The following is a 7,371-nucleotide window of genomic DNA, read 5'->3' on the forward strand; positions in this document are numbered from 1 at the left end:
ACTCTATCGGTGCCATACGATATGGTGCCCAACACTAAATCAATACCAAAATCAACAACCCCGCCCGGTGACATGCTCGGCCATAAGAAACACATCCGAAAAGTCCCTCACCACCGGAACTAAATCAATGGTAGGAGTCTCTGCACTAACATACATCACGAAAGCCCGAATAAGAAAGACAATCCTTCCTAGCCATCTGCTGGGTCTTAGAATATAACACCACCCGACTAGGACATGAAATTCGTCGAACCTCACCACTCAATCTGTGGCATTCCCAGCATAGCCAACAATGCCGCCTTAGCGCAATAGTCCAGAATAACACGACACGAAGACAACCAGTCTATACCCAATATTACATCAGAATCTAACATACCAAGCAGCACAAGATCCACTCGGGTCTCCAAACCCCGATAGTCACTAAGCGGCGCTGATTCACACAACACACATCCACAACATAGCGTGAATATAAGAACTCCCAGTCTCCAACTCCATATAGCACACGAATGACCATACCTGATCCCAGTTCTGCCGTCCGACTACATACCACACCTCTAATACCCAATCATCCCACGAGAGATACTCTAAAATTCTCCTGTGCCACCAAGCAAACTCGAATATTAACAGGCGATCTAATAAGAGAGTGCCACAATACTACTGAAGTACAATCAACTTAATCACATTGCCTTTTTATGAAACATATACCCTCATCAAATCACCCCAATTAGCATTACCGTTTCCTTAATCATCTGAAGATCATTTCCCAAATCATCTGAAACTCATTTCTCTAATTATCTGAAACTGCCCGTGCTGCCTAAGAATTGTGACCTTCCTTTCAGAACTGATCCAACCTTACACATGCAAATCTAAGTCTTGCACAATATACCGCATATACCATACCGGCCTAAGGTAAACATGAGAACTTTATATCCATTCCGAGACACACGTAACTACGTACTCAACAAGCCAAAAACTTTTCTATTGGACCTCAACTGGGAGAAAATCACTATACATCCCATGCTCTTCATGCCCATGGAAAATACACACCTCTAACCGTGGTAGAATCATCAAGAACTTCTCGAATTCCATTCGCACAAAACTAAACCGTCAGAACTGAATCCTTCTAACTCAACCAAGCTATGCAGGCCATTAAAAACCCAAGAGAATTGCCGCGAAACACTTGTAGAAACTCATTACCTCGTAATCACCCAAAATAACTAACCATATCTTTACCATGCCGATCCAGCCTACTACCAAGATATCGTATTGATCCTAGTTCCTTCTACATTACCTTCAAATTGATATTTCTCCTTGTCGTAACACCACAATTCCTTAACCCAGACTCACCATGTGATATCCAAGCATAAAACCACACCGTATAAGGCTCACAAGCTGCCGAACTCTCTCTTAAATATTCCCAACAACACCACATTCAAAATGCTTACCCTGAAGAGACTTCCTACGAATACAATGCCATTACCTTCAACTTCCTAATATTGATATATAGAATCCCATAATTAATATAGAAAATACCACAAGTCCTGACATCTTCCAATGAAAACTCAGTTTCTAGCCACATATAGAAATTGAAAATACCCAACTGTTACATATAAAATCTTGAACACATTAGAACCATTCCCAAGAGTCATTCACTTTATTCAAACTGCAATTATCCTGATCAAATGAATAGGACCACCCGTGCCTCAATAGCACTCCGACACCACAGAGTGTACCTCATCCGAGAACAACCAAGCAACTTCCTGCTCTATGCACCGAGCATCCTTTACCAATAACTACTCAAGTCATTCCGTGACTCTCATACCCCCATAAAGCATATCATAACCTTTATTGAAATTTCCTTTACTCGAGCCATCCTCGATCTCAATCTCCATAAGCCATAACTAATAAACCCGCACGCCTCAAACTGGAACCAACATAGCACATAATCGTGCAATCGACTAATTAATAGTGGACTCCCCCACTTGGCTCGAAGCCATAGACCAAAACATACACAATAACTCATAACGCATATACTTTATTACTGCCATAATACCATAGTGAGATTAAACTCAATCCTTCATAAGCTCGTGGAACATAGACCGTCTGGTACTTTGTATCTTTTGCAAATCTCGCATTCACTCTTGTAGTAATCAAGCCTACTCTCTTGAGCAACCCAAAGTCAAATTGTAAAACATATATTTCACTGGTAGAAGAGATCTTCCATCAGACCATATAAGGATTACAACTTCAGAACACTCCGCATGAGATAACCCACCTGTTTCGCCTCACTAACATCTCTTTATACCTTCCACCATCATAAGCATTACACAGTCACTTAATCTTCCTAAGTCTGAACTCATAACACAACGTGAAATCTTCTTCACTCCCTAACTAGAAAACATGAAAAGATTATTCACATACCCACAACTCGGGGCTATACCTCAAATCAAGATGGAAATCAAGCACCTAATAGTTCTTCTATCCTCCAACAGACCCTTCTTGTCACTTCCAAATCATATGGATACATCTTGCAGCCATAACATACTCATTACATAGCCATCCAGCCATCACTTCTACCAATAGGGCACTACCGAACATATAAGTTCAAAAACACTTGCTTACACAATCAACACCTTGGTGCTCAAGCTATAGGCAAAAATTCGGCCTCGAGCCCTCCAGACTGGCCCAACATCAATACACAGAGATCACATCTTGCCCCTCGATTAGGGAATCATAAGCCATCGATGCACATCTGATACCGAGCGTTCATGCGCGCATACAAACATGTGGAAGAAATTCCAAGAGTTACTTTTCAAGCTGAATCAGGGACGCACAATAAGAATTCAAGAATGTGAAGTTTTTCCTAAAGGTTCTGTAGCCTCTTAAGGATAAATACAGACGTCTCTGTACCGATCCGCAAGACTCTACTAAACCTGCTCATGACGCGTGAGACCTATGTAACCTAGGCTCTGATACCAAATTGTCACGACCCCAAACCGGACCCGGTTGTGATGGCGCCTCTCGTGAAGACAAGTCCAGCCGACACAATCCCCAGATCCATTTCAATAATTTTAGTAGATCAATCTAGACATTTTTAATTAATCAGATATTGCATAATGTAAATTCAAATAAATAGTGTGAAAATAGATACAACACGACATCGGGGTGTCACAAGTCACAAGCATCTACTAAGGTCTAAAATACAACAATAATTCTGGAAATACTAAATACAGTCTAATGACATCAAGAGGGAGTAAAGCAGTGTTGCGGACGCCGGGTAGTTACCTTGCTAAACTCCAATGACTCTGCCTCTGCTCAACCAATACCCGATATCGGGTGCAGAAATTTCTGAATCTGCACACAAGGTGCAGGGAGTAAAGTGAGTACTCTAACTCAGTGAGTAATAATCATAACTAAAGACTGAGTGATAAGAAGTCACGAAAAATACATCAACGTGCTGTATAGAAGTAGTACAAAATCAGTAAGAAAGCAATGAAGCTGTGAAATCTCTTAAAGCATCTTAGCTCAGTTTAAACTTCTTTAGAAGAATGACTTTTTCAACAGTTAAGCAATTGAATGCAAAGCAATTAGAGCAAATAAGCATAGAAAATCTGCCCCTCGGGCACAACTACACAATTAAACAAGTAGATGACAGGCAAATAAGAAAGATAAACACATAAGGGTTTTCCCCTCGGGTACAATGTCAACAAATCCGCCCCTCGGACAATATCTCAGAATAATACCAGCCTCTCGTGCTATATCTCACATCACAATGGGTACCTGCGCTCACTGGGGGTGTGTAGACTCCTTGAGGGGCCCCTTACGGCCCAAGTGCAATATTAAGCCATCTCGTGGCATCATCACTAGACTCTCGGCCTCATATCATTAAGCCACCTCGTGGCGTATATATCTCAGTCCCTCGGCCTCATAATCATAATCATGTATCACCACTACGGCGTGAGGCCCGACACAAAAGTATCCTCATTGCACAGGCCTTCGGCCTTACTCAGTCAAAATTACATAAGCCACTCGGGCAATAGTAAAACATGATGCTCAGCCCAAAATATTATTTGAAATATCATTTGATATATGAAAATAGAGTAGACATGGCTGAGTTATGAAAACAGTGAAATATAACATGACTGAGTTCAAGTATAAAGTCAAAACAGTGAGGAAATATCAATAAAATCCCCCTAAGGGTTCAAATAGTTGGCACGAAGCCGAAATATGGCATTCAGCCCAAAACATGATGATAGCAAATAGTTTCCAGTCAAATACACGATAAAATAGTCATTCGGGACGGACTAAGTCACAATCCCCAATAGTGCACGACCCCACGCTCGTCATCTAGCGTGTGTGTCACTTTAATATAGCACAACAATATGCAAATCTGGGGTTTCGTACCCTCAGAACATCATTTACAGTCATTACTCACCTCGATCCGGTCCAAACTCAAGCCCGTGATGCCTTTGCCCTCACGAATCAACCTCCGGATGCTCCAGATCTAGCCACAATTAGTACATAACCATTAAAATATGCTAAGGGAACAAAGCCCACTCGAAAATATCTAATTTATATAAAAAATCCCGAAATTTCTCAAATCCAGGCCCACGTCTCGGAATCCGATAAAAGTCACATCAATAGAATCCTCATCCTCTCATGAGTTTATACCTACCAAGAACATCAAAATTGGACCTCAATTGCCCCTCCAGATTCCCAATTTACACTCTATAAAGTCAAATCCTAATTTTTCAATTTTTGGCTTTAATTTTCCACATATTTCATGATTAAACAAGTAAGAATCAACATAAGATCGAGTATTGAGTTCAAAAATCCTACCTCCAAGTGTTTCCCTTCGATTGCCTCTTCAATCTTTCTCAAAAGCTCCAAATATTGCTCAACAATGGAGAAAATAGACCAAAATTCGCGAACTCACTTTTTAAACATTCTGCCCCAGGCCTGAAATCCTTCATCGCGATTGCGGGACTTCCTTCGCGTTCGCGAAGCACAATCTACCAGGCCCTCAAATTTACTCTACGTGAATACAGTAAGGTCCACGCGAATGCGATGCTCAGAACTTTAAACCTACACGAACGCGGATAGATCCATGCGAACGCGATGCACCACTTGCCCAACTCACGCGATCGCGACTCATGCTATGCGATCGCGAAGAAAAACCTAACCTTCCCTCATTGCAGCCCTACGCGATCGCGAAGAAGAAATCTCTGCAACAGCTGAAACTCAAAACCTGCAACTCCAAACAATATGGAATGGTCCGATTGACCACCCGAAACTCACCCAAGGCCCTCGGGACCTCAACCAAACATGACAACATATCCCATAACATCATTCAAACTTGTTCCAACCTTCGGAATGCTCAAAACAACATCAAAACACCAAAATCACATCTGATTCAAGCCTAAGAATTTCAAGAACTTCCAAATTCCGCTTTTGATCATAATCCCAACCAAACCACGTTCGAATGACCTGAAATTTTGCACACACGTCACAAATGACACAACAGAGCTACTGCAACTTCTGGATTTCCATTCCAACCCATATATCAAAATCTTACCTATCAATCGGAAAATGCCAAAATCTCAATTTCGCCAATTCAAGCCTAAACCTTCCACGGACTTCCAAAATGCATTCCGATCATGCTCCTAAGTCCCAAATCACCTAACGGAGTAACCAAATCATAAAAATTTCGATTCCAAGATCATATACTTACAAGTCAAATCTTGATCAAAACTTTTCAAATTTCATGCTTCAAACTGGGAACTGTTCTTCCAAATTCATCCCGATTACCCTAAAAACCAAAACCAACAATTTATATAAGTCATAGTCCATCACACGGGGCAAGTCATGCCCGAGAACCGACGAGCAAGGTGCAAAATCTCAAAAATATGGGTCGGTTCGTTACAAATATGACTTGTTCGTGCTTTTGGTTGAGGTCCCGGGGGCCTCGAGGTGATTTTAGATGGTTAACGGGAGGTTTGGAGTTGGAGAATTTGCAACTGAAATGCTAAAGCTCCTATCATAACCGCACCTATGGCTTGGGGACCGCAGGTGCGGGCACCTAGAAGCGCCAAGTGGCTTGTAGATGCAGAAATGGGCATGGGGAGCTGGAACCGTAGATGCGGATATGCGAGTGCACCTGCGATAGCGCATGTGCAGGATTTTGATCGCAGGTGCGGTCCTATAGCCGATAAGTGGATTCTATAGATGCGCACCTGGGACCACAGGTGCGGGTCTGCAGGTACGATATTTTATACCGCAGAAGCGGTTTAGCTGGGGCAGAACATATATATTTGGCCTTTCGCGATTTTGAGTGTTTTTTCACCATATTTTATTCGGGAGAAAGCTTTGGAGAGAAAATTTAAGAGGGAACTCAAGAGGGTTTCGTAGAGGTAAGTCTTTTGGACCCTAAACTTGTTTCTATGATGAATTTTAACATTGTAAGCTTGAAATCTCTGGAAAATCAATAGCAAAATTGGGGGTTTAGGGCTTGGAAATTAGAGACCTTAATCTAGGGATTTGAGGAGTCATTTGTGGTAGGATTTTGGTATTCTTGGTATATATATGAACTCGTGAGAGTGTAAGGATTCCTGTTTTGTGAATTTTATCAGGATCTGAGTCGTGGGCCCGGGGGTCGGGTTTGGCCAATTTCGGGATTTTGATGTAAATTGGTTATTTTCGAGTGGGCTTCGTTCCCTTAGCATATTTTGATGGTATAAATCTATTTTAGGTTAGATTTGGAGCATCTTGAGGCCGAGTTGAGAGGCAAAGGCATCACGGGCTAGAGTTTGGACTGGGTTGAGGTAAGTAATGATTGTAAATATTGTCCCGAGGGTATAAAATCCCGGATTTCACATCGTTTCACTACTTTGGGGTGACGCACACGCTAGATGACTAGCGTGGGGTCGTGCACCATTGGGGATTGTGACTTAGTCCATCTCGTACGACTGTTAAGTCATGTATTTGACTGAAAACTGTTTGATATCATTGTGTTTTGGAATTATTACCATGTTTTGGGCTGAATGCCATATTTGGGTCTCGTGCTAACTGTTTTGGACCCTTAGGAGATTTTAACTACTACTCCTCAATATTTTGACTTCATATTTGTACTTAGTCATGCTGTATTTTACTGTTTTTATAACTCATCATATTTACTCGTTTTTGATTTTTTTAAATGATATTTTGGGCTGAGCATCATGTTTTACTGTTGCTTGAGTGGCTTGAGAGATTTTTGACTAAGTGAGGCCGAGGGCCTGTGTTGTGAGGATACTATGGGATCAGGATACGCACCGCAACAGTGTTGTATTGATTCATGATTTTGAGGCCGATGGCCTGATTTGTTATGCCACGAGGTGG

This window comes from Nicotiana sylvestris, chromosome 9, assembly GCF_000393655.2.
Source record: "Nicotiana sylvestris chromosome 9, ASM39365v2, whole genome shotgun sequence".
Taxonomy (NCBI): Eukaryota; Viridiplantae; Streptophyta; class Magnoliopsida; order Solanales; family Solanaceae; genus Nicotiana; species Nicotiana sylvestris.